Source organism: Narcine bancroftii, chromosome 10, assembly GCF_036971445.1.
Source record: "Narcine bancroftii isolate sNarBan1 chromosome 10, sNarBan1.hap1, whole genome shotgun sequence".
Taxonomy (NCBI): domain Eukaryota; kingdom Metazoa; phylum Chordata; class Chondrichthyes; order Torpediniformes; family Narcinidae; genus Narcine; species Narcine bancroftii.
In genome coordinates, this window is record NC_091478.1 from 14,593,677 (window position 1) to 14,621,654 (window position 27,978).

General features: G+C 38.1%; 2 protein-coding genes across 7 annotated transcripts in view; one reads left to right on the top strand and one right to left on the bottom strand.

Annotated features, from left to right (window-relative positions):
* Window positions 1-20,641, top strand: part of nhlrc2 (NHL repeat containing 2) — a 96,782-nt gene extending 76,141 nt beyond the window's left edge. For 4 of the 5 annotated variants that reach the window (XM_069899999.1, XM_069900001.1, XM_069900002.1 and 1 more), the window contains one exon: window positions 19,804-20,641. The gene's annotated coding sequence lies outside the window, so the exon portion shown is untranslated. Of the gene's footprint in view, window positions 1-326; window positions 1,005-19,803 lie in introns of those variants that run through there. The other variant, XM_069900000.1, reaches the window with a different exon arrangement.
* The window catches only part of ccdc186 (coiled-coil domain-containing protein 186), a 124,299-nt gene that overhangs the window by 10,431 nt on the left and 85,890 nt on the right, over window positions 1-27,978 (bottom strand). The gene's annotated exons all lie outside the window — the stretch shown is intronic.

Sequence of the window (27,978 nt, forward strand, 5' to 3'; positions counted from 1 at the left end):
GTTCAGCTAATGGCCTCTGTAAAAATCTCCCATTAGAGGGAGTATGGTAAAATGAATCAAAGAGGAGATGGTGAGAGAAACATAATCAGGGTTATCAAAGTTAGAGTGGAAATCGGACTAATGAGGTCTACTCATATGATAATTCCAAATATTAGAAAATTAATGTACTCCATGTACCCCCTCCAAATCAACCTTTAATTTAACAGTCTTGAAGTTTTAGTCATGCTGGAGTAGATTTTATGGATAATTGGATGCTATTTCTATTTATAACCTAACATACTTTTTATATATATGTTACATGCATTGTCTTACAATATATTTTCTAGTGAACCAGGGAGGCTTGAGGTGTGCATAGGAACTGGAGCCCAGTGAGTAGGAAATGATCCCAGGGCCCAGTGAATGGGATGGGAGCGCAAGAGCTGGAACTCCAATGAGGCAGGCGAGAGGTCTGATGAACTACTGGGATTTCAGAATAGTACAGACAGCAAATTATTAGAATTTTACTGTAATTAGTTCTTTATATAGATTGGTCAAAACTGTTTAGGGTATTCTAAGTACAGTATTACCTTTAACTTCCTATGTAATTGCAGTTAGGCTTTAGCACAGTGTTATTTCATTGGAAATATTTGTACTCATTGTATTGCAAACGGATATAAAGTTGCTGTACATGAAGCACAGTAAATTCTGAAAACCTGGAAACCAAAGTATATTGGATGTTGGAAATAAAAAGAGAAATGTTCAATATATTCAAGAACCATAAAACTGGAGAAAGAATCTGCTTATTTTTCCACCTTTAATCCTTCAGGAAGATTGTCACAGTTCACTGTTGGGAAAAGTTGGAAGGTGTAATATGTTTAAAGCAAATATAGATGAAGGGGCGAGCAGCCTAAAGGGAAAATCTGTAATAAAAGACAGGAGAAATTAACAGAGCAAAACGGATAACAGTACAAAGCTCAAGCGACAATGTGTCAAACAGAGAAAATCAAGAGGTGTAAATACCAAGAGGCCAATATTATTGTGATGGACAATGGTATAGCAATTAAGTTACTGAACTAGTGAAACAGAAGTCTGCACGGAATGATTTGGAGATGAAAGGTGAAATTCCACAGCTGGTGTGGAAGGATTAAATTTCTGTTAGTTAAAGATATCTTTAAAAAAAAAATCCAATGTGCAATAATGTCCATGAAGTAAGCCATTCAGCTGTATCAAAAAGTTATGCCTGTACAAAATAAGAAACAAAGGCATTCCCAGGTCTTTTGACCTTGAAAAGTCATCACACATATCCAGGAACTGGTATCTAAATTGGGAGAGCTGTCTCACTGACTAGACCTGCAAGTAAGAGTTGAAGCCAACATCCCAGATTCCTCTAATATTCTCTACCAGCCACAGAGCAGAGCTAACACTCTACATCATGATATTGGGATCAAAAGGGTTCTCAGTGATTGATGTCAGATCCCATCCAGTCACCTGGCATATCAAACACAGCCAAAGAAGCTTTCGGATTACAACTCCGTCCCACACCTACTGAATAACCTCTTCTTCATAGTGAAAAGTACATGTCAGAAACTCAAGGACACAAAATATGCACTGTGTGAGATGGCAATCTGATTCCCTTGCTGAAGATACATTTATCCACCACGGAAGAGCGCCTTCCCCCTTTTCTGCTTGATATCGCCCCCTTCTCACTTTAGTTGCAAAAACGGTCCCAATTCAAAATGTTGACTGCCCATTACTCTGGAAAGATGGTACCTGCTCTGCTGATATTTTTCTATCTTCTCATCGCTCAAGATTCCAGCATCTGCAGTGCATGAGAGGATAAACTCAACAAAAGGGATTATAATCCTTCACATCTAGGATGACTACTAACACTGAAGTCAATGGGTCTGGCTGGAGTCAACTCAGCCCCAGAACATCATGATGGGCATTGATGTAGACAGTGTCCAAATATTTTCAGATATTTCATCAATTAGCTTCCTTTCACAATGAGGTCAGAAGTGAAGATGTTGACTACTGATTGTTCAATATTCCATTTACAACTCACAAGATGCAGTTTATACCAAGGGGCAGACAATGTTCATTTCCAAAAAGGGAGATTATCACTTCCTCTTAACACTTCACATCAATAGCATCAACACTGGGACATTGGACAGGTGCCATGAATACAAGAGCAGAGCAAAGGCTGGGTATCCTGCAGAGAATGGCTCGCATCCTGATACTCCAAAGGTTTATCAACATGGATCGGAATATTGTCCACCTGCAAAATTGAGAGAAACTCCATCCACACTCAGTACTATCCAGGATATCTTATTAATCAACTTAACCCTTCAGTCATACCACCATAGGGACCTAGGTTACAACAAAATTCATCCCAGCAATTCACCAGGGTTGCTTCATTAGCACCTGCTAGTCATTAGACTTAGAAGGTCAAGGGAACTGGAAGTAAGTTAATGCCATTGTATGTAAGCTGCATGTGATTCTGACTTTGAAATATATTAGCAGCCCTTCCTCTAAATCAGTGGTTTTCAAACTGCCCCCTTAAACTCACATTTCATCTTACGCAATCCCTATACCATAAGTGCTCTGTGATTAGTAAGGGACTGCTTAAGGTGGCATGTGAGTAGAAAGAAAAAGTTTGAAAACCACTGATTTAATTGTACCTAATTGACTTGTGCACAGTTTTATAACTCCAAAGGAAATGGGCCAATGACAATTTTTCTCAAACAAAATATTTCAGTAAAGATTGTGTCTAAAATAGTAGTTATCAACCTTCCCACTCACATCCCACTTTAACCAATCCCTTACTAATCACAGAGCACATGGTATAAGGATTGCTTAAAGTGGAATGCAAGTTTGGGGGCAGTTTGAAAACCACAAATCTAAATCAATGGCAGCAGTGCAAGAAATCAGCCCTTTGCTACCTCCTCAAAGGCTGTTCTATCAAAAGTTAGGCTTGAAAGTGACACCCTCTTATCCCACAAGTTGTAACCTTAAAAAAAATGGGAATGGTGACTGTAGCCTGAAGTGTACTCAATGTTTAAACAGAGATACATTAAAACTACACAAGTATGAGAAATCAGGGGAATAAAGATTTACAATATGAGCAACCAAAACCTGAGAGTTACTGAGTGGAGATATTCCATGAAATGATCGAAAGTGAACATCGATTCTTCCATTAGAATAGGAACAAGGAAGAATGTTGTGAGTTCAAATTATTTGATGTGTCACCTGGAAAGAGTGGTCTTGGATGGCAGGAAAGGAAGTGGTCAATGTGCAGATGTTGTGCCGCGCGTTCCTGCACACGAATCAGCAGTGGAAAGCGGAGGCTGCACTGGGGAGAATAAGAGCCAAGAAGAGAAGGATTCTTCAAAGCGGAGGCTGCACTGGGGAGAATAAGAGCCAAGAAGAGAAGGATTCTTCAAAGCGGAGGCTGCACTGGGGAGAATAAGAGCCAAGAAGAGAAGGATTCTTCAAAGCGGAGGCTGCACTGGGGAGAATAAGAGCCAAGAAGAGAAGGATTCTTCAAAGCGGAGGCTGCACTGGGGAGAATAAGAGCCAAGAAGAGAAGGATTCTTCAAAGCGGAGGCTGCACTGGGGAGAATAAGAGCCAAGAAGAGAAGGATTCTTCAAAGCGGAGGCTGCACTGGGGAGAATAAGAGCCAAGAAGAGAAGGATTCTTCAAAGCGGAGGCTGCACTGGGGAGGATAGGAGCCAAGAAGAGAAGGATTCTTCAAAGCGGAGGCTGCACTGGGGAGGATAGGAGCCAAGAAGAGAAGGATTCTTCAAAGCGGAGGCTGCACTGGGGAGGATAGGAGCCAAGAAGAGGATTCTTTAAAGCGGAGGCTGCACTGGGGAGGATAGGAGCCAAGAAGAGGATTCTTCAAAGCGGAGGCTGCACTGGGGAGAATAGGAGCCAAGAAGAGGATTCTTCAAAGCGGAGGCTGCACTGGGGAGAATAGGAGCCAAGATGAGGATTCTTCAAAGCAGAGGTTGCACTGGGGAGAATAGGAGCCAAGAAGCAAAACTGGTGGAAGATGATGTTTTAAATGTGGTGGCAGCGGAGAGTGAACGTTTGGAGTATCACTGCATTTCTTGGAAGATTTAAGAACAGTTATGTGGAAAATGGGATAACAACGCTTTAGTTGAGGAAAAAGGAGACCGACAAGAAAAAAACAAAGTGGCTAGGGAATGGAATAGATTCCTTTTTAAGCTGAAGAGTGAAATGAAACAAACATCTGTTTACTCGTGCAAAGATCCCAGCTACAGAAAAGTTAGATGCATTTTTAATAGTTCTGCCTATAGACAGATGAGGTAAGGCAGGCTGAGTGCTCCCAGAACCTTTTTATACTTAAAGAGAGTTGCTTATTCAAAACATGATTTCCATAAATCTTGTACTTTCCCTATTGACATTTTCTCTCAATCATACCTACAACAAACTCAGACAATAAGTTAGTAATGATCACAGTTGGTAACTTTCCATCAAAAAGCATTTGATTTGCTCATCAACTGCTAACAGGTTAACATCTCAAAGATGAATATTAGGCTTTAATCGTGCAATAGCTACACAGAGTCACGCCATCCACCAATTAATATGCAGGTTATTCAGCAATGTGATGGATGGGTATAGACAGCTTAACAATAATTTTCTTTCCTCCCACACAAGAGGGGGGGAATGGAAATACCAAGGCTGATTGATGGGATTACACTAATAGTTGTGTTGGACAATAGCTTTGGAGCCAATATCAAACAATAGGCTACTATTTAAATTATTTTATCTGGAGTTAACTATTCCAAGCAACTGCATATATAATACAACTCAAAGATCTTTAACAATAGATGACATCCATTCTGACATTCACTTGACAAATTCTCTTTTTTCTTTTCTTTTTAAAATATTTTTATTGATTTTAAGCAAGAACTTGCCCAAAAGAAGGTGCAATTCAATAAGATGATATGGATAGTTACACAAAGTTAATGAGGCATTCAGTATGACAAAAACATATGAATTTTAAATCATATTTATAATTCATATTCTAAATTATAAATAGGGAAAAAACTCTAATAACAAAAAAGAGAATAAAATAGTAAAGGAGAAAAACTCAAAAGCCCTTGCCAGATGCTATATATTAGTATTAAAAGAAAAACAAAAAAAGCAAATAAAAAAAACAGAAATGGTACAAATCAGACAACTTAATAACATTGAAGTGACATTATAAAGTAAGATAGTGAGTTATAAATGACCCCCCATAACTTCTGGAATCTTGTATCTGAATTATTAATTGAATAACAAATCTTTTTCATATTCAAACAGGACATGATGCCACGCAACCACTGATCACGAGTCAGTGGGGCAGCATCCTTCCATTTCAGTAAAATCGCTCGCCTCGCCAAAAGAGAGGCAAAAGAGATAGCGCGACTCTGAACCAGAGATAAAAAAGAATCATTCCCTCCCATTGTACCAAAGAGGGCCACCAAAGGGTTTAGTGTTAAATCTATATTAATATTTTTTGACACAAAGTATGGAAAACCTCTCTCCAGTACTTTTCTAAACTAGGACAAGACCAGAACGGATGAATTAAGGACACACCTGTCACACCAGGAGCTCACATCAGAATAAAAGCGAGACAATTTAGCCTTAGACAAATATGCACTATGTACCACTTTAAATTGTAATAAACAACGGCAAGCATGTAACAAATAGCTATTAACCGAGACAAATTCTCCAAGGGGAGAATGGGTAAAAGATATGAAAACATATTAAAAATTTCATCATTCAAACAGGGACATATAAATACATGTCCCTTTATTCAAAATTGTTATATTTTAATTCAAAGATCGTTGCAGGAAAATAAAGACGTGTATGCAATAAGCATTTGTTAACTGATGTCAGTTGAAGTTAAATAGAACAAAGTCCTTGTAAATTAAAATCCAGTCGTAAGCACAATTAAAATTAATTGTTGATAGTATATTTTACAGTTGTACTCCTTAAGATCACGTGGGTATTTATAGCTTTATGAATTTTATATGGGAATTAAAGCAAATGAAGTTCTTGAAAATAAATATCTCCAATAACTTAACCTGGGATAAACATGTTAATGCAATAATCAAGAAAGCGCACCAATACCTAACATGCTGCCCTTCCTTGTGAGCATTGCAATCCTGTACTCAGTAACTGTGCTCATTACATTGAAGAATGAACCTGCCCATCTGCTTCCAGAAACACTTTTCTCACAGGATGAGGATTTTGTAACAAAGAATCTTAAATAATTAAAAATTGGGTTCAACCCTTGGGCTTCCATTGAGCTTCATTGGAGCAGAATGAACAAGAAGTCAGAGGAAAAGGGGTGATGAATTCAAGTGCAGGCAATCACAAGTTCAGCACCTCATTCGTCTACTGAAGGAGGAGTTTCATTGCGCGATCATCCAATCTATGTTTCATCCTTCCAGTGTACAAAGGATCACAAAATACTGAGAAATGAAACACAAGCCACCTCACCGTTTCGCACTCACTTTAACCTATTGCTCAAATTGTACTGAGACAATTGCATTGTGTGTGTTCTTCTGGTCTCCTTCACAGGTCTTCGATTTCCTATTTTGAGGGGATGTACTTTATTCTTTGTTAACAGCAAAACATATTACCACCTCTTTCCAAATGTTAACATGTTTCTTCATGCTTTTGGACAAGCTCATTCTCAGGTTAGATTGCAAAGTTAGTTCAAATCTCATTCCAGAGAGCTGCACACAAAATCTATCTGGCTCTAATGCAGCCCCACATGAGTGCTGCATTTTCAAAGATGGCCTTATTTCACCTGAGATTTTTAAACAGAGACCCATCTTTTCCTTCATGTGAATGTATAAGATCCAATGGAACTATTTTGAAGAATGGGTCTTGGGTGATGGAGGTGGTGGGTGTAGCACAGGAGTAGGGGCTCTTCCTGAACAATAGTTGGACATCAAACTTTTCATTGAATCCAATCATTATCTTTCATTCTTATAAATATAATAAATGTTTAGTTGCTTCTAAAAGGGGTTGGGATGTTGGTGTGAGGTGAGCATTCAAATCTGTGTGCACGGGCAGGTGAATGCAGTGGAGAGGTGGGGGAGTGAAGGAGCAGTTGATGGAAGTATACAGAGAATGGGTAGCAGAGAGAATTAGTCAGAGAATGGGCCTTCTCTCCAGCCAAGCAGACTCTGGATAGTCTAAAGAGGCCTCCTTCCATCTTTGAATAGAATTTAAATACAAGCTTTTGTACAATAAAAAAAAGCAAAGCAAAAATCCATATGTTATCAGCATATTATGATTTTAAAACTAATATTTGTACAATTTATGCTGTGCAGTCCTTATTTGGGTATTATCATTCCATAACACACAAATAGCAACACCCTCAGCTGCACCTTTCTCCACCAGATGGAGCCTTACGAGCTCCAGAGGCAAGAATCTCCATGCCTATACTTGTCGCATGGCCAAGAGCTTTGGAGAGAAATTTGCTCGAGTTTAACTTAAGTAGGTAAAGCAAAGCATAATCAGAATTGAACAGGCTATTCAACTCAAAGCAATCACACTCTGACTGCGTGGTGGTTGATAATTTACGTAAAAATGAATGTCAGTATAAGGAGAAAATATTTTCATAATTGTTGATGAATAAGTCTTGTAACCTCTAGTATACTATTAACAGAGCAACAATGGCAATTACAGAGCCAAGAGTTGTTATCTATTGCAATTATATGGCCTTCAACTTTTCATTGAATCCATTCATTCTTTCATTCTTGTAAATATCCATTTTATTTGTTTATTTCTTCTTATAAATGCACCTTTTAATTGGTAACTTTCCTGCCGATCCAATTTTAATCTCTCGTCATTTCTTGGCAATCAAATTAAACTGTCTAGCATTCTAGTCTCTATGGCTCTTCTCTGTGATCCTGTTTGTTTTTCATTTCCTTATCTGTCTTCATTAATTTTAATGGACCAACCTCTATTCTAATATAATGAAACTGTACTATTCAATGATTTCAATTCACTTCCTTTGCCAAAGAGAAGCAAGGATGGATATTGAATATCATAAAAGTGGTTTATTTTCACCCGCAAACTTTTTTTTAAAGTAGAACAGTTCTTCCAGTATTATGTATTTGTCTATTTCTTATTAAAATATCTATTGTAGATATTTATTTTATTCTAACCTTACATTTTGAATTTAATTAATGATAGAGTATTTGAATTTTATAAGATTGAACAATTACCTCAAAAGGTAGAAAAGTACAAGCTTCAAACAAAAATCAGTCTTGCGAAAGTCATACATTTCTTATCTACTCTGCTGACAATCAAGGCTCCTTGCTTATAGCATGAACTTGTAGGGCAGTGGTTCTCAACCTTTTTATTTCCACTCACATCCCACTTTAAGTAATCCCTATGCCATGGGTGCTCTGTGATTAGTAAGGGATTGCTTAAGGTGGTATGCGAGTGGGAAGGGAAGGTTGAGAATCACTGCTCTAGACCCAATTGTTACTGAAATATTTTGCTTGAGAAAAATTGTCATTGGCCCATTTCCTTTGGAAGTATGAGACCGTGCACATAACAAATCAATTAGGTATGAATGAAACAGTGCTTTTCAAACCTTTTCCTTTCCACCCACATACCACCTTAAGCAATCCCTTACTAATCACAGAGCACTGATGGCAAAGGGAATACTTAAAGTGGTATGTGAGTGGAAAGAAAAAGGTTGAGAACCACATCCTAACAAATCTATATGAAGGAAGGCTGAGAAACAACGTTCATTATGCATCAGTAAGATCAATCACATCAACAATAAGGGATTTTAAGGGTTGGAAGATGGCAAAAATGGAAAAAAGTTTTAAAGAAATTATTGTATTAAAACTTTAAGATCTCATAAATGTTGGTAACTCCAGTGGCATCCAAAGAAATACTATCTCAATCCCAGCATCATATCTTTGAAAGAACTTCTCAATCGGATCAAAACTTAATTGAAGTTTTTTTTCTATACCTTCTTGTGAAGAAACATCAGAACCAGAATTTATTGTCATGAACATGTCACAAAATTTGTTGCTTTGTGGCAGCATCACAGTGCGAACCTTTATATCAACTACCTTACAAATGAAAATAGTGCAAGAAAAAGACAAAGTAAGGTAGTGCCCTATAATTCATTGTGCATTCAAGAATCTGATAGCAGAGGGGAAGAAGCCGTTGGGAATGCACCTTCAAGCCCCTGTACCTTTTTCCTGATGGTAACAGAGTGAAGAGGGCATAGCCTGGGTGATGGGGGTCCTTGAGGATAGAGGCTGCTTTCTTAAGACACCACCTCTTGTAGATGTCCTCGATGGAGTGAAGACTCAAGATCGTGATGTCACAGGCTGAGTGAACAATCCTCTGGAATTTTTCTTGTCCTTAGTATTGGCACTTCCATACCAAATAGTGAAGCAACCAGCCAGAATGCTCTCCACGGTACATCTGTACATGTTTCTGAGAGTCTTTAGTGACATACTGAATCTTCTCAAACTCCTCACAACATATAGCCACTGGCAAACCTTTATCAGGATTGCATCAACATGGAGACTCCAGACGGAGGAGTCACATGATGGAGTAGTGGCCAGTAGGAGAATACCAGCCCTCTCCAGAAAAGAAGGAAAAAAGTGACGAAAAAGCAAAACCCCAGACACACAAATCACAACAAATAAAAAATAAAGGTGTGGAGAAAATGGCACCTAAGAAAGAAAAGCCAAAAACAACGAGAAGAAAAGAAAGAAAGACGCCGGAAGAGAAAGGTGAAGGCCTTACCTGCATGAAAAAGCAGGGACCCGCCGTGGAAAGAGGAACTCACTCCCCAAGGTTAGTGGAGACCCCGCAGGGATGCGACCCACTAACTGCAGGACTGCAAAAATGGCTCACGGAGCCAAACAGGGGTGCGCAACTGCATGCGCGATGTGCACGACAAGGACAACACCGACGGGAGGGGGGACCAACTGTGGAGTGAAACTCCACAGCACGAACATCTGAGAGAGACCCGACAGCAGGGCTCCCAGCTGGAAGATAAAGAAAACAACAGGAACAGGAGGGGTGAGAAAGAAAAAATGAATCTAGAAACACAACAGATAACCAACCCAGAAGAAGACATAATTGTCAACAAACTGAGACAACCAGTTCAACAAGAAAGTCAGAAGAGACACAGATACAAGGAAGAGAAATAGAAGACACAAACCCAAGAGCAGACACAGAAGAAGAGGGAGAACACCAAGCTCTGCAGAAAGGATTAGAAGGTAAAATGAATGGACAGTACATAGATTTAAAAAATTTTCAAGAACAAATGTAAGCATTTGAATTTAGTGAAATGAAAAGAAAAATGAAAAGTACAGAAGAAAAAGTGAGTAGAATAAAGCTGGTCATAGCAGATGTAGGCAAAAGATTAGAAAATGTGGAAGAACGTGTAATGGCAGTAGAAATGGAAGTGAATGACTTAAAAAGAAAATTGGAAGAAAGTGACAAAAAAGTTAAAGAAATACAGGAGTTGTTAGCTCAGAAGATGGATATAATGGAAAACTATAGTAGGCGAAACAATATAAAGATAGTGGGCCTCAATGAAGAATTAAAGAATTTATAAAAGAATGGATCCCAAAAGTCCTGGGAATGCCAGAAATGCAGGAAGGAATGGAAATAGAAAGGGCACACAGAACATTAGCCCCAAAACCACAGTCACAACAAAAACCAAGATGCATTTTAGTAAAATTCCTGAGATACACGACAAGAGAAAATATATTGGAGAAAGCAATGAATAAAATGAGATAAGACAAAAAAACCACTGAAATACAAAGGTCAAAAAAAAATTTTCTACCCAGACATAAGTTTTGAGCTCCTGAAGAAGAGAAAGTAATTTAACGCAGCAAAATCGATCCTATGGAAGAAAGGCTATAAATTTATGTTAAGATATCCAGCAGTGCTTAAAATAGTTATCCCGGGGCAGCAAAACAGACTGTTCTCAGATCCGGAGAAAGCACGAGAATTTGCAGAATGCTTGCAAGACAGAAAGAGAGATGAAGAGATGTAACAAGAACAAAGAATGACGACAAACAACAAATAAAGAAGTAAAAATGTATAAATAAGAACTAAAGGAGGGAAGAAAAGAGAAGTAAGGGAGAAGGGGGGAAAAGAGGGGTTAAAAAATTAATAATAAAAAGCACAAAGAAAAAGAGAAGAAACGAAGGGGAGCTTTGTTGTAATGTGAAGATAAATTTTTTTCTGGAGGGGTTGGGTGGGAGAGAATAACAGTCACTGCAAAATCCGTTGACACTGGCGAACGGGTTCACAGTCCGAATGGAGAGGGGAGTTGTGGTTGCCCAACAAGGGACAAGGGGCGACTCAGAGATGGGGGGGACATTTTGGGAGTTAAGGGAATTTTAGATGTGGGAATGGTTAAAATATTTTATGTTTTAGAAGTGTTGTCATACAGTGCGTTCAAAAAAAAGAAAACTGAGAAATTAAAATGGGGAAAAGGGGAAAGGTGGTGGTAAGGAAGTGGAAATGAAATGTAAACAAAATTTGAAATGGCCATGTTGAACTATAGGACTATAAATATTAATGGAATACATAACCAAATCAAAAGGAAGAGGCTATAAAATTTACTGAAAAAAGAAAAAATATAGCATTCATGCAGGAAATGCATCTAACTGAAGTGGAACACAAGAAATTAAGGAAAGACTAGGAAGGGCACGTAATGGCAGCATCATATAACTCAAAAGCCAGAGGTGTAGCTATATTAATCAATAAAAATGTACCAATCAAAATAGAGGAGGAAATAATAGATCCAGCAGGGAGGTATGTAATGATAAAGTGTCAGATATATTCAGAATTTTGGAATTTGCTCAATATATATGCACCTAATGAAAAGGATCAAAAGTTTATGCAAGATATCATTTTGAAGATTGTAGATACGCAGGGGAATATATTGATAGGAGGGGACTTTAACCTTAATTTGGATTCAAAGATGGATAAATGGGACAAAAGACTAGCAGAAAGAACAAAGTAGCCAAATTTATGGTTAAATCAATGCAGGAAATGCAACTTTTGGATATATGGAGGAGACAACACCCAAAGGAGAAAGAATACTAATATTATTCGAGTAGACATAAAACATACTCAAGGATTGACCTGTTCCTGTTGTCAGCCCATATCCAAGGGAGAGTTAGGAAAACGGAATATAAAGCTAGATTGTTATCCGATCACTCACCCCTGTTATTAGCAATAGAGCTGGAGGACATCCCACCAAGAACGTATAGATGAAGATTAAACTCCATGCTACTTAAAAGACAGGATTTTAGAGAATTCATTAAGCGACAAATTAAAATGTACTTTGAAATAAATATGGAATCAGTGAAAGATAAATTTATATTATGGGATGCAATGAAAGCCTTCATCAGAGGGCAGATAATAAGTTATGTAACTATGATGAAGAAGGACTACAATTGGGAAATAGAACAGCTGGAAAGGGAAATAGCAAGTACAGAAAAAGAACTAGCAACAAGGGAAGATACAACAAAAAGAGAATTGGCGGACAAAAAAAATAAAATACGAAACACTACAAACGTATAAGGTGGAGAAGAACATCATGAAGATAAAGCAGAAGTATTATGATCTAGGAGAAAAAACGCACAAAATACTAGCTTGGCAGCTTAAAACAGAACAAACTAAAATAACGGAATTGGCATCAAGGAAAAAGGACAAACAAATTACATATAACCCAACAGAGATCAATGAAAACTTCAAGGAATTCTACGAGGAATTATACCAAACTGAGAACGAAGGGAAAGAAGACAAAATAGATGAGTTTCTAGCTAAAATTGAATTACCAAAATTGCAAGAAGAGGAGCAAAACAAATTGATAAAATCATTTGAAATAGAGGAAATACAGGCTATATTATTAAAAAAAAGAACAATAAAACACTGGGAGAGGACAGACTCCCAATAGAATTCTATAAAACATTTAAAGATTTATTAATTCCTCCTCTCTTGGAAGTAATGAACCAGATTGAAGAAACACAAAACATGCCAGATTCATGCAAAACAGCAATAATTACAGTAATACCAAAGACGGGGAAAGATCCACTAACACCAGCAACATAAAGACCAATATCTCTACTTAACTCAGATTATAAGATAATAGCAAAACTATTATCAAACAGATTGGCCAACTGTGTACCAAAAATAGTAAAACTGGATCAAACTGGATTTATTAAGAAAAGACGAACAATGGACAATATCTAAGTTCATTAACTTAATCCATGCAGTACAAGGAAATAAGACGCCAACAGTGGCGGTTGCTTTAGATGCAGAGAAAGCCTTTGACAGGTAGAATGGAATTATTTATTCAAACCACGACAGAGGTTCAACCTACCAGAGAAATATATTAATTGGATTAAAGCATTATATAAGGCACCATTGGCGAAGGTGACAGTAAATGGATATATATCGAACCAATTTAAATTAAGCAGGTCAACTAGGCAGGGATGTCCACTATCTCCCTCACTGTTCATTTTAGCTATAGAACCCTTGGCAGAACTGATAAGAACAAAAAATAAAATAAAAGGGATAAAAATAAAAGAGAAGGAATATAAAATCAGTCCATTTGCAGATGACATCATAGTATACTTAACAGAACCAGAATTATCAATAAAAGAATTACATAAGAAATTGAAGGAATATGGAGAAATATTGGGGTACAAGATCAATGCAAATAAAAGTGAAGCGATGCCAATGAATAATACGGATGTCACAAAGTTTAAGAAAGAATCACCATTTAAATGGCAAACACAAGCAATCCGATACCTAGGTATTAGACTAGATAATAATCTAGGCCATCTATACAAATTAAATTATCAGCCATTAATGAAGAAATTACAAGATGACTTAGAACATTGGAAAGATTTACCACTAACACTGATAGGAATGGTAAATTGCATTAAAATGAACATCTTCCCAAGGATACAATACCTATTTCAATCGTTACCAATTCCCTTAACAGAGAAATTCTTCAATGAGCTAAAGAAAATAATAAGGAAATTCTTATGGAAAGGGGGGGAAAACAGAGGATAGAGCTAGATAAATTAACAGAATGGTACAAACAAGAGGGCTTACAGCTACCAAAGTTCAATTATTATAGAGCAGCACAATTAAGATAGCTATCAGATTTTTATCAAACAAAGGAAAAACCAGACTGGACCAGGTTAAAGCTAGATAAAATAGGGGAGAAGGTACCAGGACATATACTTTATAAGTGGGATGAAAAACTGGTGCAACATAGAAGTTCACCAGTACTGCAACATCTGCTCAACATTTAGAAGAAGATTCACGAAGAAAGGAAAAAAAACAAATTACCAACTACCAAAATTATTATTGACGCAAAATCAACTAATCCCTTTCACAATAGATAACCTTTCCTAGAGAGAAGGGATCAAAAGAATAGAAAATTGTTTTTTGGGAAATAAATTATTATCTTTTGAACAAATGAAGTACAAATATGGTATAGCTCACGGTACAATGTTTGCATACCACCAACTGAAAATCTACTTAAAGTACAAATTGAGAAGCAAACTGAGGTTACAAGAAGGAAGCAGTTTTGAATATGTGATTACAGACACATTGATAATTAAAAGATTTATAAGAAACATGTACATCAAGCTCCAAGAGAAAAAGAATGATGAAATAAGCTGTAAACCCAAACAAAAGTGGGAACAAGATCTAAACATAAAGATAAAAATGAAACATGGGAAAAGCTATGCTCCAGAACTATGAGAAATACAATAAACTCGAGGTTACGCATGATACAATATAATTGGTTACACAGGCTATACACCACGCCCCAAAAGTTAAATAAATGGGACCCAACAGTATTCAGATAGATGTTTTCGCTGTAAAAAGGAAACGGGAACAACAGTACATACAATTTGGGCATGTGAGAAAGTGGAAAAGTTTTGGGAAGATCTAAATCAGGTATTAAATAAAATCACAAAAAGCAACACACCAAAAAATCCAGAGATCTTTCTTCTAAGTAATACAAGAAGAATTAGGCCTCAAATTGGATGAAGCACAAAAAAGATTTATTATGATAGCCTTAGCTGTAGCAAAATAATGTATAATGTCAACCTAGAAATCAGGAGAGCCTGAGAATACAGCAATGGTACATAGAAATGAATAAATGTATTCCATTGGAAAAAATTACATAATTTAAAAAATAATGTCACAGTATTTGAACAAATTTGGGAACCGTACATGGAACACAACAGAGAGGGCCTACCACGGACCTCCACCTCCTAAAATGATAGAACGATGAAATGAACTGACCCAGTGTGTAAAAGTAGATGACACAATTTTCTTGTTTATTTTCAATGTGTGATGACATTGTTTAATGGTTTTATTGTATTGTATATGTTGAATGTTTAGTGGGTAGGGAGGGGGGGTGGGAAAGAGGGAGGGAGAAAAAGGGGAGAAAATGACACTGTGTATATTCAAGAGGGAGATGTTTGTGTGTATTTTGGTTAATATAGTTCATAGTGTGAAAAATATATTTTTTTTTTAAAACATGGAGGCTCCAGAACAGATCCTCAGAGATGATGACTGTGATAGTACAGATCTAGCACCAATCTATATAGTGTATATAGTTACAGTATCTAGACTGTGCTTACAGCGATTGGCTGAGAGCTAAGCCACGCCTACTGTCTGGGCCTTAAAGGGTTGTGTCCCTAGCCAGGTCGGATCATTCTGGACTGGTCGGCCACCTGTGAAGAGCTCCTGTCTTTTGCTAATAAAAGCCTTGGTTTGGATCAACAAGTCTTTGATTCTTTCGACGAGCTCTACAATGACACACAGGAATTTGAAGTTATTAATCCTCTCCACCGCTGACCCCTTGATGAGGACTAATTTCTTCGTGAAGTCCACAATCATGACTTGGTTTTGCTAAGGTTGAGCGCAAGTTTGTTATTGTTACACCACTCAACTGGTTGATCTATCTCTATCCTGTACACTTCCTCATAGCTGACTGTGATTCTCAACTTGTACATCGAACTAGATTTAAAAGCACAGAAGGGGTGGTAGAGGAGTGGGTGTATGAGATTTAGTGGTTGGTGCTGTGGGAATTGTAGAACAGAATTTGAATGATGGATTCCTAAGTTTACTGGGAGATACCAGGACAGTCCCTCATACGACCTATGCTGCTGGAGTAAACACTTTCAATTCATCGTCAAGGAAATACAAACATCTTGTGGTGTCAGGCTGAGATATTCAGAGTTCACCTGGACACCCTAGGGATAGAGATCTATCAGCCACATGCAGGCAGATGGGATTAGGCTAACTGGTATCATGGTCAGCAACGAGGTTTAGAGGGGCCGCAAGACTCACTCCACCAGGTTCAGAAACAGCTGCTACCCCTTCACCATCAGACTCCTCTGTGATGATAGGCTGTGGTACATCTCTCGGCTAATAGGTGGCCTAGAGACACAACACCCGGCCTAATGACATCCGACCACCAGGGGGGGCCCAGAGGGCCCATGGTATAAAGCCGAGGTCCCGACCGTGTGCTCTCTTTCTCTCCCTCTCCGGGATCACTGCACCCACAGCTAGGAGCCAATTAAATATTTATGTGAGTGGAATAAAGCTGTGTGGCCCCAAACAGTATTGTGGCTGTGTTTTCCTTTGGTTGCAGCCTGTCACATCCTCAACAACAATCAGGGACTCGTTTAATGACACTTACTTTTGCACTTCATTGATTTTTTTTTCCCCTCGTTGCATTGTACAGTCAGTTTGTTTACATTTCTTTATTTGTTTACATGTGTATGCTGCATACAGCTTTTTTTGGGACTACCAATATGTTAATTTTGCCTCACCGACAGGAAAAATAATCTCAGTGTTGTATGCGATGTCATGTGTGTGACATTAAATCTGAAATCAAATCCACAATGGGTTAAAGGGCCTGTGCATGTGCTTCTACCATTTTATCTCCCATGTTCCTTTGACACATCTATTTTGTCTCCAGGAAGAAATAATTTATTAAAGACGATAAAGTTATCTGCTCTACAAGATGATGACGGTTAATAGTATGTAGTCATTAAATTCTCAAAATTTGATTTAGTATAGAGAAAATATAAAGCCCGTTTTAAACCCTTTTCATTGTAACTTTGAAGATTAGCCTTTTATTGCCAGCTTTTACAGTTTTCAGTTAGATGGTGGAAATTAATTATCACTGGTGAAGAAACTCCTGATCAAAGCACATTAGCAACCGAACCAGCACTTGCTTCTGTGCAGTGAAACCCGTTCAAACTGCTACATATTTAAAACATGGTGCATTTACTCCTCTGTTATTCTCAGTGATTTAAACAGTGACTTAAGTTCTCCTGAAATAATGAGGTGTTGACGCAAGGACGATAACTTTATCATCTTTAATAAATTATTTCTTCCTGGAGACAAAATAGATGTGTCAAAGGAACATAGGAGATAAAATGGTATAATCAGGTGAAGGGAGTTTGCTGCTGGAATATCTCACGTTAAGACAATGGACAAATGGCCCGTCGAGCCAGGCACTGCCTTTTATCAGATCATGGCTGATCTTTCTCTTTCAATAACCAATCCCAGCCCATGTTATTCTTGAAAAATTACCAGTTACATGATCGACACAGGAAATGTCAAAAACTGAAGGATTTACATAAACTATAAAACATTAATCCATCAGGATGTAATTTATTTGTATGGTTTAGATAATGTTTTGCAATTCTACATGAAGAGCAGTAACAACACTGCTGCTCCACTATGAACAGTGCAAATTTTCACCTTGCACCTTCTAAATTGGGAAAATGAATGTCCCATTGCTGGATGTGAGGATGATATGAAGCATATCCACCAGAACCTAAGTTTGAACTGCCACTTTAATTCCAAGAAGAAGAAACATCCTCTCTGACGTATTTAGACCCAAGTCCTGACTTGAAAGGGGCATATTTGGATTCAATGCATGAATAGCTCAATATAAAAGACCTAATTTTTCAATTGCAGTGTATGTGAGACTGAATTTTTCCGTTACAGAGAGCAATCTCTGTGACAGAGTTCTTATTTTTAAAAAATTTTATTTTGAGGATTTTCAATCAACGTGCAGTCAAAATGAAGAATAATCAAAAAGTAAAACATCAATATCCATAATATTAAAATAAATAAATATCGATCTGCATGTTGATTATTAAAGAAAGTGGGAAAGAAGAGTCAACGAGTGATTCAATTATTATCAAGAAAAATTATAATAATTCTACAGAAATGCAAATTCAACGTCCATGTTGAACCAAAGGGAGAAAAAGATGATAGAGAGATAATAGAGAGACCCCCCCCCCCTCCAAGAAAGAAGAAAAATAAGAAAAGATTGGCTTCACCTCAGATAAACCCCACTCCCATCAAGGGACAAATAACCTTACTTATCTAGGGTCCTCAGTGCCTCAAGCACCAGAGTGGGGGTGGGTAGAGACAAGAGGGGGAGAAATCGTTAAAGATTTACCCCGATGTACCTTAGGTATGAATTCCATATTCTTAAAAATACATCCTACCTGTTCTGAGGTTATAGGCGATCTTCTTCAGAGGAATTAGACTCAGTTCTTTGACAACAACTCAAAAATGATCAGAAAATCAGATTTTTTTTTCTGCTAAATTACCCTGCTTGAAATTACTACCTGACATATCTCAACACCTGAGATTTGAAAGACATGAAGAGAGGTCAACGTTATGGAAGAGTAACACTGACTTTGTAACTGTGACAATTTCCCCACCTTCTAATGTATTTGTGAAGCCCTTTTCCTACTTCAAAAGAGAGAGTCCATCATCCCTGCCTCGAAGCGCATTGGAGGATTGAGCAAGAAAGTAGATGGAATTCAAATTAAGCTCATTTCTCCTATTTTTCGCTCGTTTTCAGACTGCTACGAGCCTAAAAACATCGTTTAGCTTGTGTCTCTCAGTTGCTTATTGAAGAATTTGCCTAATGTTGACATTAATGCCTTTCAGAATCTTGGTACTCCTGTGTGTGCTGATTTAACAGTGATTGCAGAAAGATGTAAAGAGATTACTAACATTATGCCAAAGTAGTTTTGTGTTCAATAATCTGACTCACCCACAATCCTATTGAAAATGGTTAACTATCCAAAATCTGAAAGGTATATTATTTTGAAGCTATTATTATTATTAACAAGATTCAGTTCTTTTTCTACATATTCTCTGAATCATATAAATTCAAACACACAATACAATCTCTTCCAACACCAGTATAACATACAGAATCTGTTTATTATCACCCCACCTTATCCCTTCTCTCCCCTCCCCCAACTTTCCCCTATATAATTAGGAATAAAGTTATATAAATTATACAGATGCAAAAAATAACAAACACAAAACCCCTACAGAAGCCTAGGAGAAAGAAAAAAAAATATCCAAGGTAACTGAATAACCAAAAGTAAGGAATAAAAAGAAAAAAAAAGACTGAGCATGTTGTCTGGGCCACGTCCCATTTTCTTGATCCTAATCATTTCTCTGTTGGGAAAGGGGAAAAATATTCATATCTGCAAATCAGTCAAATTTCCTCCTTAAATAGTATGTGATTTCCTTATTCCATCATGTAATATTTAGTTGGGAGCCGGACTTCCACGCGACCACTATACATTTCCTGGCTACTGCCAAAGCCGTCTGAATTTGGTACTTGGATAATTTAAAACACACGGCCATAATGTTTCGCAGAAGGTACAATTCCAATCATGTGAAAAATCCACTTTTGTAATTTTTTTCAGAATGTCCCCAGGTTCTTCCAGAAGGATCTCACCTTTCTACACAGCCAGGTTGAATGGATAATGGCTTGAGTTCAAGTTTAAGAGAACTGGTGTAAATGTACTTTGGTTACATAGAATCCACGCTGTTGAAGATCCAACTGTGCTGGGTAGGTCACGTCTCCAGAATGGAGGACCATCGCCTTCCCAAGATCGTGTTATATGGCGAGCTCTCCACTGGCCACCGAGACAGAGGTGCACCAAAGAAGAGGTACAAGGACTGCCTAAAGAAATCTCTTGGTGCCTGCCACATTGACCACCGCCAGTGGGCTGATACCGCCTCAAACCGTGCATCTTGGTGCCTCACAGTTCGGCGGGCAGCAACCTCCTTTGAAGAAGACCGCAGAGCCCACCTCACTGACAAAAGACAAAGGAGGAAAAACCCAACACCCAACCCCAACACACCAATTTTCTCTTGCAACCGCTGCAACCACGTCTGCCTGTCCCGCATTAGACTTGTCAGCCACAAACAAGCCTGCAGCTGACGTGGACATTTACCCCTCCATAAATCTTCGTCCGCGAAGCCAAGCCAAAGAAAAGAGAAACATAGAAAACGGCAATCAGGTATCAAATGTATAGTCAATTTAATATTGGCTGCTTTCTTGGTCAGAGAATTGTTACCATTTAATACAGGGAATTATTCAAAAGTAAAGCAACTGGCTCATTAACTTTATTTTGACCTTCAATGAAGTACTATGAATAGTCACAGAAATTAACAAAACCCATATCGTTGAAATGTAGTTTGGATGCCAACTGTGGCAGTGTGAAAAGTCAACTGCAATAAAAATCCGAACACCTCAAACTCAAATGATCAAATGTTAAAATATTTCAGAAATGATCACTGGTAACTTGAAAATTCTTTATATTCTTATACCACTCAAACTAAAAATGTCAATGTGTCTTGGACTTCCATTTACCTCTCAGGGCTCTGTTTAAAGAAACTGTTGATCAGAGAACAGGGCAGGAGTCACCAGCATCTCCCATTTGTAGCAATTTAAATTTTACTTCCGATTCTTCAGCCATTTGAAATAATGAGCAAATTGGAAAAGGCAATGAAACACATTGACGTTGCGCTTTGATTTTCCTGTCTGCGCCTCTCAGTCTGGGAATTTCAAGGCTTTATCTCTAAAGAATGAGAAGTGCATACCTCATATCGATTTTTTGATGAATTTCAAAGCATGAATAAAATCATGCCATTTTTAATGTAAAAAAGAATTTATTCAGTAATTGTTTGAGATTCAAGTTACTTCACTCTCTCCTATGGGCACTAAACCAAAGTATCCATATAACAGTATTAATTTTGGCAAAAAGTGTGTTGGTTTGCTCAAGTCCAGCAGACATCACCCATAAGATTGTTCATGTTATTCAAATTTCTTCACAATGAAAACAGTAATCAAACAAAATGGACCATTCCAGGGTGTTCCAGGAATCTAACATGCCTGAAAAGCTTTGCTCCTCTATTTCCTACTTTTGGAAAACTGGCCAATGCAAGCTTCTGGATACAAAGAAAGGCTCGAGTCACGGTACATTGCTTTGCGCATTTCCTGCTGAATTTTAAATATTTTTACTGCAACTAAGTGAGTCTATTAATCAGTCGAAAGTGTACCAGATTGCACTTTGTGTGAGGTGTACTACAGAGTTTGCAGTGCAGTAAGCTATCAGAGCTGATTACATTTACACATGAGCAGGATGCAGAAATGAGATGTTCCATTTACACCCAATTTTACTCAAAATCACATTACCTTTTTTTAAAAAATTATGCAAAAGTTTCCCTTCAAATCTGTAGTAAATAAGTACCTATTCTAATAATTCTCTTAATAATCATATGTCAATATCTGTGTGAATCTGCCAACAGTTTTTTTTCAGCCCTGGTGTCCTTATAGCAAAGATTCCCATTCTCTGATCTACAATCACTCAAAATTGCATAAAATATGTCAACTCTATTCTAAACACAATGTTGCTCAAATTTCAGCCTCGTTCCTCTGCTAAAATGACGGAGAGAAAAACTTTTTTCTTCTATCTTTGTTTTCTAGTTTTAAAACTGCCCTAGATCTATTTCATTTATTTTTCTCAATGTCCTACCTCAATTTTTGTAACAATCATCAGATAATTTTACTAACTGACAGTCTCACTAATTTTCACTTGCATTTGTAGGAAGCTGCTCATCAAATGCTTTCTAAAAATCTGTACTGCCATCTCCTATTCTCAACGTTCTTTAAAAAAATCACTAAATTATCAGATACTTTTAAAGTTGAACCATTTTAAGATGACTTAAACAATTAAGCTAATAATTAAATTCTACGCAAACAAATGTAGTTACCCCCTTCTGCAAACAAATCTGATTTAACCAAAGTTTAGAAAAGATCTAGACTAGTGGTTTTCAAACATTTTCTTTCCACTCACATACCACCTCAAGCAATCCCTCACTAATCACAGACCACCTATGGCACAGAGATTATTAAAGTGGTAATGTGAGTGGAAAGAAAATGTTTGAAAACCACTGATTGAGTCCATTGTAAATCTAGTATTGGTTATATTTTACAATTTTAAGTGCAAATGTGCTTTCAAATGGGGGGCAGCTGATAAAAGCCAAAGAATTAACCTGCTGCAGTGCTGGGTGTTGTACAGCTAAACCAAGACAAATCCCAGTAATGACAAAGGTTAAAAATTACTGCAGGCAACATTCATAGCAAATGGGTCAATGCTACTGTTAAAAAAAAAATATTGATAAAGGCATATTAAATGTTCACGTGATCATGTGGCAAAATCATTCATCTCTTTCTACTGCTCAATTGAGAAGCAGATTTATGGATTTCTGAAAATCTGCAAGTCATAAACACAGCTACTTTTGTACATTAATGCCTTTTTATAAACTTAATTAGTCACCAAAGTCATCAATCTTTTCTAAAAAAGACTGCCATTTGTATGAAATTCAAGTTGGAACTCATTTCCTGATAAAAATGTGCCAAAATGTCTCAGCATACCAAGTTATAGAGAACTGTTGTAAATGGGATAGTCAACAAGCTCCAAAGTATTAAATGTGTTTTATTTCACATTACTTAAGCATTCACTACGTGGTCTGTTTCCTTAATAGATTTTTAATTCTATGACTTGAATAATGCATTGATAAATCAAAAATCCTGAACTTATGACATTTCAAAAACTAAGTTCAGAAAAATAATTCAATATCCTCCTATAATTGCCTTTACTATAAGCATAAATACTTTTTCGGTTCCCTTTGAACAAGACTACTCTTATCAAGCACTGACTACCAACTAAACACAGCAATCGAAATTGCTGCAATGCTATGGAACTAATGATGAAAAAATGGCAGTAACTACATTACGGACGAAGTGCGTGCAATCAACAGCATCTTACAATCTTCACCCTTTATAACTATTTCTGGAGGTAACTCGTAGCATCAATTTCTAAAACAAACATGAAAATTTCATTCAATTTTTATAAAAGCACCTGGGTCAAAGATATTTAGAATCTGATTGGGCCATGGCACGGTAGAGGAGGACATTTGTTCTTTCTTTTCCCACTTGCTCTTAAATGACTGAGTTATTCCATACTTTGCATGGCTGGTTACAGAGAGTTAGAGCTGCTAATAGCTCAGCTAGGAAAATGACAACTGTGAACAGGCCAGGCAACAGTAAATCTTATTGGAGAAACAAGCGATGTAAATCTTGTTAACTAAGTAGATCAAAGGATTGTGAAATCAACTGAAAAATGGATTAGAAATTATATAGGGTGGATTATCCAATTTTTATTGGTGGCTAAAAATCAATTGCTTATTCTTTACTGCTCTTTGACTAAAATCCATTTGGTGACACTATTTACGGAACTGTATTTAACAATCAACTCTTACAATTTAATAATGTAAAGAAAAAAAACAATATCTTGATAGTATATAATTTCTGGGCCCAGTCCAGAGAGATAGCTGGCAGCTTGCTCATTTGTAATCTCTTCTTTTCCTTCCTGTTTCTCTTCATAGTATTTTGTACACTGACCTACTCCCTGAATTAGTGCAGCTTCAAGCTTGACATTTATACTTTTATTTTAATTCAAAGCTTTATATATTTTGTGCACCTTTATTTCCTAATTCTGCCCATGCCTTGTTTTATTCCTCTTTCACGGTTCAAGATTTGCAGTTCCACTGCAGTTTACAAGACATTGGTAAAATTTGTATGTGTGTCCTTGATTCGTTAAATAGGTGACAATTTAAATGACAATGAGGTGACCAGTAGAGTTTTAGCCTGACCAGGTGTTGCCCTAGGCAGCACGATTTTGCTCGAATCATCATAATTGACTATGCTTGGGCAGATGTGCAGCATAAATACTTTGTTATGTGCTGCAACAAAATAAAGAAAAATAGGAGACATCCAACTCCCTGAGCCCACAAGGTCACTACAGCTTATCAGTTAACTCAATACTGTCGTCCTGCTCTTCCTGATGACCTCTTGATGCCATTGTGTCTGGAAATTTATCTCTCTGTTCAGACGGGGAGATAACTTCACTGAGCACCTTCAATGACAGGGATCGCCCAATAGCCAACCATTTCAATTCTGACCTCCACTCCCGTGCCGACATCTCTGTCCATGGCATCGTGCACTGCCAAACCAAGGCCACCCGGAAATTGGAGAAGCAGCACCTAATATTACATCTGGGTGCTCTCCAACCAGACAACATTAACATAGACTTCTCCGGTTTCTGCAAGACCACTCCCTGTTCTCCCTCTCTTTCCTATCCCTGTCTTCTTTCCTCCAGCTCTCCACCCCCTTGCCTCTCATTCGCAGAGCTATGCCCCTCTTCTATTCGCAGTTGTGCCCTCCCTCTCTCATCTTATTACCTCCTCCCACGTGGGACTGTGCTCCTCCCCCTGCCCCTCCCCACCAATTTATTCTAGCACCTGCCTACATTTTGCTCATACCTGAAATATTAGTTATGTTTATCTTTGTTATATAAAGTACTGTTTGATCTACTGAATTTCTCCAGCATTGCGGCTGTACATCAATCCCTGCTTCTGCAGGCATTCACGTTTTATTCCTATCCAGCTTACCCTGTGACCCGAGAATGTGGCCTTTTATTTTAGTGCCCCCTCCTCACAGGGAGAAGCATTTCTATGTGTCAGCTTGCTCATAGATTAAAGACAATGAATCGGTTAATTTCTAAAGGAGGACTGTGAAGAAAGTTTCGAGTCAACGAGTGCGATGTCAAATTAGGCATGGGAAACAAAATGAGAAAATGTGAAAGAAAGCTTGCTCTGAAGGTGGATGAAGTCAAAGGAAGAGGAGAAAAAAAACTTCAGATTGCTTGCAAAAATGTTAACACCTTAACTAATGAGGCACCGTGGTTGCAGTAAAAAGCACTGCTGAGGAGGCCAATTGAGCAATGAATGTTTTCGTATCATTAGGAGGATTAATTCAAATCAACAGGGCTCATTCTTCCTCTTGGTGGATAATTTAGTTTGATTCTTCTGCAAGTATGCAAGAGCATTACACTGCAGTGGTGTGGGAGATAGCGATAATACCCCCTGTTTTATCTGCAGCAAATTGGATAGCTGTGACTAACCTGACCTTTGTCTTCAGACATTTATCAATTTATCATTTGCACTTAAGTAATTGTGACCACAATTAATCTGTCAGCAAAACGGGCCCAATGTGGCTTAACCAGTGTTTGGCAGCAATGCCTAGTGAATAGTGTAACAATTAATGTCAATACTCATTGAACCAGATGAAGAACTGTATACTGAAAATGTACAGAGCTGTTTCCACCCCCCCCCCCCCCCCAATTCTGTGGCTTGTAAATCCAGACATTACAACTCGATTAAATCCTGACCCTCTCCTGTAAAAAGGCCAATACGTTCAGCTCTTGGACTAATTTGACGTGGGAAATAAATCCGGGTTAAGCCTTAAGCTGGCAAGGCTTTATATTCGCCCATGTTCACTGGCATCTTGAGATTCCAACCTGGGGCGCTTGACCAACCCACTCAGCTCCCCTCAGGACGGGGAGTTGCATGTGAAGGGGCAATGATGTTTTAATAATATTGAGGAAACGTAGTTAAAGAAGTTGCAAAAAGATGAAAAAATCAATACAAACAGACTTGACAGAGGTTCTGTACCAACTGTAGGGCTGCTATCGGTTCTCTGGGATGGCTCCGTCCTTATCGGGAGTTGCCAGACATGTCACTAGATGCTTACAAGCCTATATGTTACCAAATGTGAACTCAATGGCTTCCATTCAGAAAGGCTGAGAAATACTAGCCAACACCATGGGTTGTTGGTCAGTGATTGATAGCAAGATCTGTTCCTGCTGCCAGAGTTTAGTCTCCTCGAGTAATTCAGCAGCTATCAAAACATCAAAGATTTTCTCAGCTAAGTGCCAGATCCACTTGTCGGATGCAACTCAACGAAATTAAAATACACCCAGTAAATAGACAAGGAATTTACCTCCTCACTCAATTTCAATAAAGTTAGCCAAGAATTTCAAGAAATGGTTTTGAATTTCTGTCAATATATAACATGTCAATGTCATCACAAAGCTAAACTATAAATGGTTTGAGAGAGACAGAGTTGAATTGTTTAAGTAAATCAACATTTGGTGATTGTATAGTCGACTACAAAAGTGCAAGACAATACCCTTTCCAGTCTGGCATGGGCACCGGGAGAAATGAAACCCTGCAGCTCATCAATCATCTGTCTGGCTGCAAAATAGTTTAAATATTTGGTTCCACACATTAGGGCTGCAAACTGGTAATGCAGAAGTACAAACTATCCTGGACATATGGATGCTGCCATATTTGTGCGGTAGAACCCTTCAGCTTCTCATCAATCCAACATAAATAGCCTTTCAGAATTGTGATCCTAACATTCTCAATCTCCATGCACTGCCAACATGCACCAACCCTTAATGAAGTAACCAACACCAAGATGACTAAAGATGATGTATTTTGTACACTTATGTATCCTGCCTTCTTATACCCCATCCCATTTTATTACACATTCCCTTCTGACTTAGAACAGAAGATGGACAAAACATGCGCCTCTCATTGGACCCTCCTCTCAACATGACCCCCCCCCCCCCCAAGCATTGTATCTTTTTTTTCTGCAATAGCCAAGAACTCCCACTTTCCTGACATTTGTTGCTTTGTTATTCCTTAAGCTATTTCAGGATTTCATTTACAGTATTACTAAAATTTGCTTTATAACAGTTACCCAATTGCATTTGTCCCATTACCAAATGTATCTGTGGAAAGTATGGTTTGTGGTATATTTTGGATATATCAAACTGATGCAGCTGGTCAGCACATTTTCCACAAAACATCTGTACAAATTTGCCAGGATTTCTGATGTCATACCAAACCTCCGCACAGGAAGTAAAAGTGCTGACATGCTTTCTTCACAATGATTCTTAGTGTGTTGTGCCCAGGAAATGTCCTCCAAGATAGTGAATCCCAAGAATTTAAATTTGCTTACCCTCTCCAACTCTGATCCCCCAATGATCACTGGATCGTACACCTCTGGGTTTCCCTTCCTGAGGTCAACAATTGGCTCCTTGGTTTTGGTGACATTTAGTGCAAGGTTGTTTCTCGTGAAGCATTCAGTCAGGTTTTCAATTTCCCTCCTGTATGCTGACTCATCACCCCATTTTAGACCATAGAACACTGCAGCAGGCCCCTTCATCCCTCTAGTCCATGCTGAACCATTTTTTTGCCTAATCTCAATCACCCGCACCCAGTCCATAGCCCTCCATACCTCTCCCATCCATGCATGTCCAAATTCTTCTTAAATGTTAAAAATTCAGCCCGCATTCACAACCTCAGCTGGAAGCTCATTCCACACTCCCTGTGTGAAGATGTTCCCCTTAAACTTTTCCCCTTTCACTCTTAACCCATGTCCTCTGATTTGTATCTCACCTACCCTCAGAGAAACAAGCCTCTCAGCATTTACTCTGGCTATCCCCCTCATAATATTAAATACCTCTATCAAATCTCCCCGCATTCTTCTATGCTTCAGGGAATAAAGTCAAAACCTGTTTGAGGCGGCATGGTTGGCGTAGCAGTTAACACAATGCCTTTACAGCACCAGCGATTGGGCCTGGGTCCAGGGTTCAAACCCTTTGCTGTCTGTAAAGAGT